A 12,732-nucleotide genomic window follows, 5' to 3' on the forward strand; every position below is an offset into this window, starting at 1 on the left:
TTCGTTAGGTTGCAAATATGTTTGCAAATTTGCATTTCATTTTACCACATTTAGGCCACTTACTGGAACTTTTTTCACAAGGATAGAGTCCGTGGATTTGGTCTAAAAAACACATTAACATATGCATGTGTGCTGACTTGAATATGCCGAAGGACTACATTACACTGCTTCATTTAAGGAATTCCTGTTTAAGATTTGCATTGTGACCTGAGCAAGGGAGGTTTATTTCCCCGAGAGTTTCATCACATACCAGTCTGTGGCTCAATAAAATTAGCTTGATACCACGATTTATATGATTTTTTTGGGACGAGTATATCCAAGAAATGGCTAAAAAAGACACCCTAATATCACCTTTTTATCCATCAAGTAGGTCTGAAAATTTTACTCTGTTTGGGTCAAACATAGAAGGTGATTTTTGTGGTTGTGGAGGCTAAGGAAACATTTTTCACACAAGTTCCTTAACAGGATCCCAAGACCATTTTTATGTCTTATACATAAACATATGATCACTATACATACATACATTGCCAGCTCCATGTATAATAACTTCAGAACATATGGCAGGTCTTTGCAAGGTAGGTTTTATTTAATAAGGGGTTTCATTATCCTTTAAAGGAGAAGGAAAGGCTGTATTTACCTACTTCACACCCCGGGCTCGTGTTCCTATCAGCAGAAAACTGCACCTGCCCGGGTTATTCCAGCGAGCACCATAGAGACCATTGTCTCCCTACTTCTTCTTACTTTGCGCAGGTGCACATGAGAAGTAGATCGGAAAGCTGAACTTTAATGAAGAAGTCGGCTATTTCGTTCCACTGCACATGTATCTGCCCTGGGAAATTTAAAGGAAGAGGATCGCTCCGTGGTGCTCACTCGAAGAACCCCCAGACCAATGCAGTTTTCTCCTGATGGGAGCACCGGCTTGTGGTGTGAGGTAAGTATATATAATCACTCACCTTGTGAGCCTTACTTATAGTATTTGGTCTAAAGTCCATTCTCAAGCACAAGCACATTTTCCAGAATATTCCCATATCAGAAGTTTCTTTTTCACCTACTTTTGCCTGAAGGCGTCAAAACCCAGTGCAACAAGCAAAACGAGGCCAATCTGACTGGTTCTTTCGCTCTTTATCTGTAAAGTACTTTGTGAGCATTTTGAGGGACAGCAGAGCATTCTTCATGAAAACTGTATTCCAGTAACATAGATACTTGACATGGGGTTTTGTGGTTAAAAAACTGGAGCAGGACACAGACAACTGCAATATTGCTACAGAGCTTCATTAACGTTTATACAGGAGGTAAGACATTCTTCCACTCTATAGATCTCACACTGTTTCTTTATTATTTTTCCTGTCTCCACTGCAAACTGTCTTGTGACATATTTAAAGGAGAACTTAAGCTTAACTAAAGAAGTAGGTTAGAAATGTTGTACATGATGTTTTGGGATTCTGTACCAGCCCAAGGCAACCACAGCCCTTTAGCAGTAAAGATCCGTGCTTCCAAAAGTGCCTCAGTAGCTCCCCATCTTGTTTTCTGCAGATTCACTGCACATGCTCTGTGCTGCTGTCACTTACTGAGCTTAGGGACCCACTCACAATATACAGTAGACATAGAATAGAAAAAGAATAGAAATGTCACAATATGACATTAGTAATTAATGATGATTAGTAATTAATACAGACAATTACTACGACAGCACAGAAACCAATTCAATTAGCAGCAGAATTTAATAATCAGCCCTGTAGCATCAATTTATATTACAGACCATCCTCATTTTCTGCTTGATAATTTACGATGACCCCTCAACTTAGCTTCTCAACAGCTGCTCAGAGCCCACTGAGCATGTGAGTGTCACAAACACTTTCTAAGATGGTGACCCCCTGTGACAATTTTGAAGTCCTGGATCATTGCTGCTATTGAGAAGCTGAACCTTTAGGATGGTGCAATAAATTCAGTACATAAAATATGATACTTTTAGCCACATTCATTTATGGGGTTTAGTTCTCCTTTAAGAAAGCATACAAGAGGGAGAAGCAATTTAAGAAAGAACTTCACAGAATTTCAGGAAGGATAAAGTAAATTAAGGGTTATGTCATGGAAGTAGATGAGTAGCTGGACGAATAGGTTTCATTGTTTCACCTGGTACTGCTGGAATATATCATGAACATTTGTTGTTAAATACAGAGAGTGAAATATTTCATTACTGTATATTACTACAAAGTACTGCATATGCTGTTATTTGGAATTTTTTGTAACTATGTATATGATATCTGGAAACCCATGGTCCAGAATGTCTAAAGGGCGAAGTGGCTAACGCTGGCGAAAAATCGCATCCTTGTGACAAAAAAGCACACGATTTCCCTCCCCGCCCCTAATTTGCATATGCAAATTCGGATTCAGTTCAGACGGGCAGAAGGATTCGGCCGAATCCTAATCCTGCAGAAAAAGGCCTAATCCTGGCCGAATCCCAAACCAAATCCTAGATTCGGTGGATCCCTACTATATAGAATCAGTTGGGTAATCCCTTTGAAGCAAAAATGTATTCATAAACTAATGCTTCTTATTTCTTTTATTTACCTAATTGTAATTCTAGTCATTTGTTTGGAAGTGAATATAAATGATGATCTTAGATGATTTCTCCTACAGTAACATATAAGATGTATACATTTGGTAAATTTTGGTTTGTGCATTTTTCTAAATTTAATCGTAGTATAGTGTAACACCAAGAAAATGGATGCAGTTCTTATTATAACGCAAAGGGAGCTTGACATTTGTATGAAATACACCAAGGGCATTTTCAAATTAAAGGAGACATTTTGTGTAAAAAATAAGAATGTATCAGTGCATTATACTCATTTAGATGTCTCTTTATGGTTGTTCTAAACAACTGAAAAAAAGTCTGTTCTCAAATTTAAAATACATTTTGTACAATGTTCAGTGGGAAGGACCAATGACTGTTCAGCACAGATTTCTTTAAATCCTATAATTCTTGCTTAAAGGAGAACTAAATCATAACTAAAGAAATAGGCTAGAAATGTTGTACATTATGTTTTGGGCTTCTGTACCAGCCCAAGGCAACCACAGCCCTTTAGCAGGGAAGATATGTATCTCCAAAGATGCCCCAGTAGCTCCTCATCTTCTTTTCTGCTGATTCACTGCACATGCTCTGTGCTGCTGTCACTTACTGAGCTTAGGGACCCACTCACAATATACAGTACACATAAAATATAAATGTCACAATATAAGGCTCATTAGTAATTAATACAGATAATTAGCCTAGTCCTGTCCCTACTGACTATGCCTTACCTTGTGCACTTTTTCATCTCAAATTTGTATCTGTATGTTAGCCTCCCATCCACTTAGACTGTAAGCTCTACAGGGCAGGGACCTCCTTCCCACTATGTCTCTTACCACATAGCTCTTAAGCTCTTTGTCCTATGATTCTGTATATATTTATTATGTGATTTGTCTTCCCCATATATACTTATATCTATCTATCTATCTATCTATCTATCTATATTGTACTTTTATGCACTGTACAGTGCTGCGGCTCCTTAACAGCGCTTTACAAATAAAGTTATACATAATTACTACATGGCATCACAGAAACCAATGCAATTAGCATCATAATTTAATAATCAGCCCTGTAGCATCAGTTTATATTACAGGCCAACCTAATTTTCTGCTAGATAATTTGTGATGACCCCTAAGCTTAGCTTCTCAACAGCTGCTCAGAGCCCACTGAGCATGTGAGTGTTGCAGACACTTTGCAAGATGGTGACCCCCTGTGGCAAGTTTGTCCTGAATCATTGCTGCTATTGAGAATCTGAAACTTTAGGCTGGTGCAATAAGTTCAGTATATAAAATATGGCATTTGTAGTCACATTCATTTTTAGAGTTAAGTTCTCCTTTAAGTGGAATCCATGTATAGAGACTTTGCACATCTATAGTTACCAGAAATTCACATTTTTAATATGCATGCTTTAAATCACCTGTAGAAAGTTGTAAGTACTTCCGGGTATGGCGCAGAGGAGGAAGGAGCGCCTAGGCTAGAGCTCCGTTACTCTGCCAACTTTCTCCTGCAATAAATAGTCGGAACACTTATCTTTTTCAGCTGTGTCTGACACCATTGGCCCCCCTGCTTGTCTCTGGTGAATTCTGTATGGATTTATGTGCGGCTCACAGTGGCTGCTGAGGGAGTGAAATGTCTACAGTGGTGATACAAGTCTCTGGAAAGACTGGGAAATTGTTCTTGTGCTTAGTGATAACTGTCAGGTTCGAATAATTTGCTGAGGACGGTTTTTTCCCCTCTTTTTGTCAGTGGTCTGTGAGGTGCAGCGGCCATTTTCTCCATTTTTAGTGTGGTGGTCAGTGCTTTGATCAAACTGCTATAAGGAGATTTTGACTAAACATCGCCTCTGGAGCTTGGAAACAGTTTTATTAGTTCTTGTGAACTTTTATTTGAAAACTTCTCTTTCTTGTTACTAATACTAAAGTTTTGTGGTTTCCACTATCACATAGACCAGTCTGTAACTTATAGACTATTTCTGTTAAGGATCCACTATTTTAGTTAAACAGCTTCATCTCCTGTTTACTGGATTTTTCCTCTAGTCTTGTTGTTTCTCCTAGTATACATTTTCAGTAAAACAAAGAAAAACACAAACTATTTAATTTTTTTTTTAAAAAAACCCCACAAAAACAAAAAACACATTAAAAGAGGTGAGTGAGGTGAGATTTGATAGTGATTTTTTCTGCTACTCTCTATTGACATTCAATATGGAGAAAATTAATGGGAAAGTTTCTGAAAAGAAAAAAGACATCTTGCAAAAGTGTTGAGGTCAATCAACATAATGGAAATTCTACTCAAACTTAGTTTCTCGAGTAACGACTACATATCTATTGCAAAGGAAGTTGCTAAGTTTGTCAATCCTACTATTGAAGCTTCCATCAAATCTTCGATTAACCCTTTAAGTGCCACAGAACGTAGAATCTACGTTCTGTGGATCAAAGGACCAAAGTGCCACAGATCGTAGATTCTACGTTCTGCAGCACTTCCGGGTTTGCGAGCGGAGGAGCGGCTGTTAGAGCCGCTCGCTCCGCTCCTTCACGATCCCCTGCCCCTAGACAACGAGCAGAGCAGGGGATCGTGTGGCCCCTGGGGCGCGATCGCCCAGGGGCCCCAAAGCAGCAGCAGGGACGCGTTTCCTATGCGTCCTGCTGCTGCCTGCGCTGCACTTCCGCCCAGCTCCGCCCCCACATGGCTGATGACCGTTGGAGCTGCAGATCTGCTGCGTGGAGCCCTCTCTCATCGATCTGAGGCATCTACCCCAGGTAAGTGTAACATTTGCACACACAAAAACACACAAACACACCAACACACACTTATTACAGTAATATACACTTACATTCACACTTACACACACTCACACATAGATTTTTGGGGATTGGGGGGGTCACACACACTCACAGCACCCATGTACACTTGCACACGCGCACACGCGCAAATAACATGCAATTTACCCGTTGTACACACGCATATGTACATATATGGCTTTGTGGCTTTTTTTTTTTTTTTTCTTATCGCATCGTCTCTTTTTGGGCTAAAAAAAATGTTTTATTGCCGTTCCGAATAGCGTATTCGCTAACCGTACTGTGCAATAGCATTTGTATGTTATTTTGGTGGTTATATTGCAATTTTGGGTATTTTGGTGCATTTTTAGCCATTTTATTGAATTTTTAGCCATTTTATTGCATTTTCAGCTCTGCATTTGTGTTGTTCACTTGTTTCTGTCCGTATAATCGATTTGGCCCAGCTAAAATATTCAAACGGTAATTCTGGTGGCCGATTACACTAGTGTGAAAAAAAAAAGCATTGATTTTGTGGTTTTATTAGTTTTTGGTGATTTATTTGCATTTCACACTGTTCTGTGTTATTTTGTTTTGCCTATGTAAATTTTATCTACTATATATCGATTTGTGGGTCTCTGTGCGCCACATAGTTTGTTATATCTATGCATATTGGGCATCAAAGTGTTCAGTAGACCCCTGTCGTTCATATTTAGGATGTTTTATGCTGATACGTTACGAAATGTGGGGCACATAATGGGGTAAAATTCAAGCTTTGAGACGATTTTCAGAAATTTGATAAAAAACGTTATGTTCAGCATTGCTTTGCAGTTTGGCAGTTTGCAGTAGAAACACTTATTTACCCATTTTGGATTCGTCAGAATGTGTACTTTCTGAAAATATATGGTTTTCTGGGGTCTCTGTACTGTTAGGGGGGTCTAATGTCGCATATTACACACACCAGGTGCTTATATTGCAGCAGCCAGCGCGTCAGCTGTGAAAATGTCTATACATATTGTCATTTGGGGGTCTCTGTGCGCCACATACTTTGGTATATCTATGCATATTGGGCATCAAAGTGTTCAGTAGACCCCTTGCGCTCATATTTAGGATGTTTTATGCTGATAAGCTACGAAATGTGGGGCATATAATGGGGTAAAATTCAAGCTTTGTGACGATTTTCAGAAATTTGATAAAAACCGTTATGTTCAGCATTGCTTTGCAGTTTGGCAGTTTGCAGTACAAACACTTATTTACCCATATTGGATTCGTCAGAATGTGTACTTTCTGAAAATATATGGTTTTCTGGGGTCTCTGTGCTGTTAGGTGGTCTAATGTTGCATAATACACACACCGGGTGGTTATATTGCAGCAGCCAGCGCGTCAGCCGTGAAAATGTCTATACATATTGTCATTTGGGGGTCTCTGTGCGCCACATAGTTTGGTATATCTATGCATATTGGGCATCAAAGTGTTCAGTAGACCCCATGCGCTCATATTTAGGATGTTTTATGCTGATAAGTTACGAAATGTGGGGCATATAATGGGGTAAAATTCAAGCTTTGTGACGATGTTCAGAAATTTGATAAAAACCGTTACGTTCAGCATTGCTTTGCAGTTTGACAGTTTGCAGTAGGAACACATATTTACCCATATTGGATTCGTCAAAATGTGTACTTTCTGAAAATATATGGTTTTCTGGGGTCTCTGTACTGTTAGGGGGGTCTAATGTCGCATATTACACACACCAGGTGCTTGTATTGCAGCAGCCAGCACGCATCAGCCGTGAAAATGTATACACTATTGTCATTTGGGGGTCTCTGTGCGCCACATAGTTTGGTATATCTATGCATATTGGGCATCAAAGTGTTTAGTAGACCCCTGGCGTTCATATTCAGGATGTTTTAGGCTGATAAGTTACGAAATGTGGGGCATATAATGGGGTAAAATTCAAGCTTTGTGACGATTTTCAGAAATTTGATAAAAACCGTTACGTTCAGCATTGCTTTGCAGTTTGACAGTTTGCAGTAGGAACACATATTTACCCATATTGGATTCGTCAGAATGTGTACTTTCCGAAAATATATGGTTTTCTGGGGTCTCTGTACTGTTAGGGGGGTCTAATGTCGCATATTACACACACCGGGTGCTTATATTGCAGCAGCCAGCGCGCGTCAGCCGTGAAAATGTATACACTATTGTCATTTGGGGGTCTCTGTGCGCCACATAGTTTGGTATATCTATGCATATTGGGCATCAAAGTGTTTAGTAGACCCCTGGCGTTCATATTCAGGATGTTTTATGCTGATAAGTTACGAAATGTGGGGCATATAATGGGGTAAAATTCAAGCTTTGTGACGATTTTCAGAAATTTGATAAAAACCGTTATGTTCAGCATTGCTTTGCAGTTTGGCAGTTTGCAGTAGAAACACTTATTTACCCATATTGGATTCGTCAGAATGTGTACTTTCTGAAAATATATGGTTTTCTGGGGTCTCTGTACTGTTAGGTGGTCTAATGTCGCATAATACACACACACCGGGTGGTTATATTGCTGCAGCCAGCGTGTCAGCCGTGAAAATGTCTATACATATTGTCATTTGGGGGTCTCTGTGCGCCACATAGTTTGGTATATCTATGCATTTTGGGCATCAAAGTGTTCAGTAGACCCCTGGCGCTCATATTTAGGATGTTTTATGCTGATAAGTTACGAAATGTGGGGCATATAATGGGATAAAATTCAAGCTTTGTGACGATTTTCAGAAATTTGATAAAAACTGTTACGTTCAGCATTGCTTTGCAGTTTGACAGTTTGCAGTAGGAACACATATTTACCCATATTCGATTCGTCAGAATGTATACTTTCTGAAAATATATGGTTTTCTGGGGTCTCTGTACTGTTAGGGGGGTCTAATGTCGCATATTACACACACCGGGTGCTTATATTGCAGCAGCCAGCGTGCGTCAGCCGTGAAAATGTATATACACTATTGTCATTTGGGGGTCTCTGTGCGCCACATAGTTTGGTATATCTATGCATATTGGGCATCAAAGTGTTTAGTAGACCCCTGGCGTTCATATTCAGGATGATTTATGCTGATAAGTTACGAAATGTGGGGCATATAATGGGGTAAAATTCAAGCTTTGTGACGATTTTCAGAAATTTGATAAAAACCGTTATGTTCAGCATTGCTTTGCAGTTTGACAGTTTGCAGTAGGAACACATATTTACCCATATTGGATTCGTCAGAATGTGTACTTTCCGAAAATATATGGTTTTCTGGGGTCTCTGTACTGTTAGGGGGGTCTAATGTCGCATATTACACACACCGGGTGCTTATATTGCAGCAGCCAGCGCGCGTCAGCCGTGAAAATGTATACACTATTGTCATTTGGGGGTCTCTGTGCGCCACATAGTTTGGTATATCTATGCATATTGGGCATCAAAGTGTTTAGTAGACCCCTGGCGTTCATATTCAGGATGTTTTAGGCTGATAAGTTACGAAATGTGGGGCATATAATGGGGTAAAATTCAAGCTTTGTGACGATTTTCAGAAATTTGATAAAAACCGTTATGTTCAGCATTGCTTTGCAGTTTGGCAGTTTGCAGTAGAAACGCTTATTTACCCATATTGGATTCGTCAGAATGTGTACTTTCTGAAAATATATGGTTTTCTGGGGTCTCTGTACTGTTAGGTGGTCTAATGTCGCATAATACACACACTGGGTGGTTATATTGCAGCAGCCAGCGCGTCAGCCGTGAAAATGTCTATACATATTGTCATTTGGGGGTCTCTGTGCCCCACATAGTTTGGTATATCTATGCACATTGGGCATCAAACTGTTTAGTAGACCCCTATGTTTATATTTAGGATGCTTTATGCTGGTAATGATACATGGACAATACGATGCTGGAAAGTTGAAGCTTTGAGGCAATTTTCAGAATATTTTACCAAAACCGCCAAATTTGGCAAAGCCTTGCGACTCAGTAGTTTGGGGCAGAAAGGCATGGGTACCCATTTTAGATTCTGTATAATGTGTACTTTCCAAAGATATATGGGTTTGGGGGGTAAACATATATTTCTGTGTTTTTACCCCACAAAAATGCAGTCAATGTGTTGATTTTTCATTAGCTGAAGTTACCCACAGGACTATTTGTATGCGCTAACTTCATTTTGGGGCCTCTAACTGCCATATACTTTGGTAAACCTATGCACAGTGGGCACCAAACTGTTTGGAGGACCCCTGGCAATCATATTTAGGGTGTTTTTTTTTGGTGCGTAACGATACATGGGTGATATCGTGCTGAGAAGATGAAGCTTTGAGGCAATTTTCAGATATTTCACCAAAACCGACAATTGTGGGAAAGCCTTGCGACTCAGTAGTTTGGAGCAGAAAGGCATGGGTACCCATTTTAGATTCTGTAGAATGTGTACTTTCCAAAAATATATGGGTTTGGGGGGTAAACATATATTTCTGTGTTTTTACCCCACAAAAATGCAGTCAATGTGTTGATTTTTCATTAGATGAAGTTACCCACAGGACTATTTGTATGCGCTAACTTCATTTTGAGGCCTCTAACTGCCAGATACTTTGGTAAACCTATGAACAATGGCCACCAAACTGTTTGGAGGAACCCTGGCAATCATATTTAGGGTGTTTTTTCTTGGTGCGTAACGATACATGGGTGATATGGTGCTGAGAAGTTGAAGCTTTGAGGCAATTTTCAGATATTTCACCAAAACCGACAATTGTGGGAAAGCCTTGCGACTCAGTAGTTTGGAACAGAAAGGCATGGGTACCCATTTTAGATTCTGTAGAATGTGTACTTTCCAAAAATATATGGGTTTTGGGGGGTAAACATATATTTCTGTGTTTTTACCCCACAAAAATGCAGTCAATGTGTTGATTTTTCATTAGATGAAGTTACCCACAGGACTATTTGTATGCGCTAACTTCATTTTGAGGCCTCTAAATGCCAGATACTTTGGTAAACCTATGAACAATGGCCACCAAACTGTTTGGAGGAACCCTGGCAATCATATTTAGGGTGCTTTTTCTTGGTGCGTAACGATACATGGGTGATATGGGGCTGAGAAGTTGAAGCTTTGAGGCAATTTTCAGATATTTCACCAAAACCGACAATTGTGGGAAAGCCTTGCGACTCAGTAGTTTGGAGCAGAAAGGCATGGGTACCCATTTGAGATCCGGTAGAATGTGTACTTTCCAAAAATATATGGGTTTTGGGGGGTAAACATATATTTCTGTGTTTTTACCCCACAAAAATGCAGTCAATGTGTTGATTTTTCATTAGCTGAAGTTACCCACTGGACTTTTTGTATGCACTAACTTCATTTTGGGGCCTCTAACTGCCATATACTTTGGTAAACCTATGCACAGTGGGCACCAAACTGTTTGGAGGACCCCTGGCAATCATATTTAGGGTGTTTTTTTTTGGTGCGTAACGATACATGGGTGATATGGTGCTGAGAAGTTGAAGCTTTGAGGCAATTTTCAGATATTTCACCAAAACCGACAATTGTGGGAAAGCCTTGCGACTCAGTAGTTTGGAGCAGAAAGGCATGGGTATCCATTTTAGATTCTGTAGAATGTGTACTTTCCAAAAATATATGGGTTTGGGGGGTAAACATATATTTCTGTGTTTTTACCCCACAAAAATGCAGTCAATGTGTTGATTTTTCATTAGATGAAGTTACCCACAGGACTATTTGTATGCGCTAACTTCATTTTGAGGCCTCTAACTGCCAGATACTTTGGTAAACCTATGAACAATGGCCACCAAACTGTTTGGAGGAACCCTGGCAATCATATTTAGGGTGTTTTTTCTTGGTGCGTAACGATACATGGGTGATATGGTGCTGAGAAGTTGAAGCTTTGAGGCAATTTTCAGATATTTCACCAAAACCGACAATTGTGGGAAAGCCTTGCGACTCAGTAGTTTGGAGCAGAAAGGCATGGGTACCCATTTTAGATTCGGTAGAATGTGTACTTTCCAAAATATATGGGTTTTGGGGGGTAAACATATATTTCTGTGTTTTTACCCCACAAAAATGCAGTCAATGTGTTGATTTTTCATTAGCTGAAGTTACCCACGGGACTGTTTGTATGCGCTAACTTCATTTTGGGGCCTCTAAATGCCAGATACTTTGGTAAACTTATGAACAATGGCCACCAAAATGTTCAGAGGAACCCTGGCAATCATATTTAGGGTGCTTTTTCTTAGTACGTAATGATACATGGGTGATATGGTGCTGGGAAGTTGAAGCTTTGAGGCAATTTTCAGATATTTCACCAAAACCGACAATTGTGGGAAAGCCTTGCGACTCAGTAGTTTGGAGCAGAAAGGCATGGGTACCCATTTTAGATTCTGTAGAATGTGTTCTTTCCAAAAATATATGGGTTTGGGGGGTAAACATATATTTCTGTGTTTTTACCCACAAAAATGCAGTCAATGTGTTGATTTCTCATTAGATGAAGTTACCCACAGGACTATTTGTATGCGCTAACTTCATTTTGAGGCCTCTAACTGCCAGATACTTTGGTAAACCTATGAACAATGGCTACCAAACTGTTTGGAGGAACCCTGGCAATCATATTTAGGGTGTTTTTTCTTGGTGCGTAACGATACATGGGTGATATGGTGCTGAGAAGTTGAAGCTTTGAGGCAATTTTCAGATATTTCACCAAAACCGACAATTGTGGGAAGGCCTTGCGACTCAGTAGTTTGGAGCAGAAAGGCATGGGTACCCATTTTAGATTCGGTAGAATGTGTACTTTCCAAAAATATATGGGTTTTGGGGGGTAAACATATATTTCTGTGTTTTTACCCCACAAAAATGCAGTCAATGTGTTGATTTTTCATTAGCTGAAGTTACCCACAGGACTGTTTGTATGCGCTAACTTCATTTTGGGGCCTCTAAATGCCAGATACTTTGGTAAACTTATGAACAATGGCCACCAAAATGTTCAGAGGAACCCTGGCAATCATATTTAGGGTGCTTTTTCTTAGTACGTAATGATACATGGGTGATATGGTGCTGGGAAGTTGAAGCTTTGAGGCAATTTTCAGATATTTCACCAAAACCGACAATTTTGGGAAAGCCTTGCGACTCAGTAGTTTGGAGCAGAAAGGCATGGGTACCCATTTTAGATTCTGTAGAATGTGTTCTTTCCAAAAATATATGGGTTTGGGGGGTAAACATATATTTCTGTGTTTTTACCCCACAAAAAATGCAGTCAATGTTTTGATTTCTCAGTAGCTGAAGTAAAGTCCTGAACAATTTGGATGCGCTAACTTCATATTTGTGTCTCTAAATGCCAGATACTTTGGTAAACCTATGCATAATGGGTATCAAACTGTTCAGTGGACCC

This window comes from Xenopus laevis, chromosome 3S, assembly GCF_017654675.1.
Source record: "Xenopus laevis strain J_2021 chromosome 3S, Xenopus_laevis_v10.1, whole genome shotgun sequence".
In the NCBI taxonomy this organism is placed as follows: Eukaryota; Metazoa; Chordata; class Amphibia; order Anura; family Pipidae; genus Xenopus; species Xenopus laevis.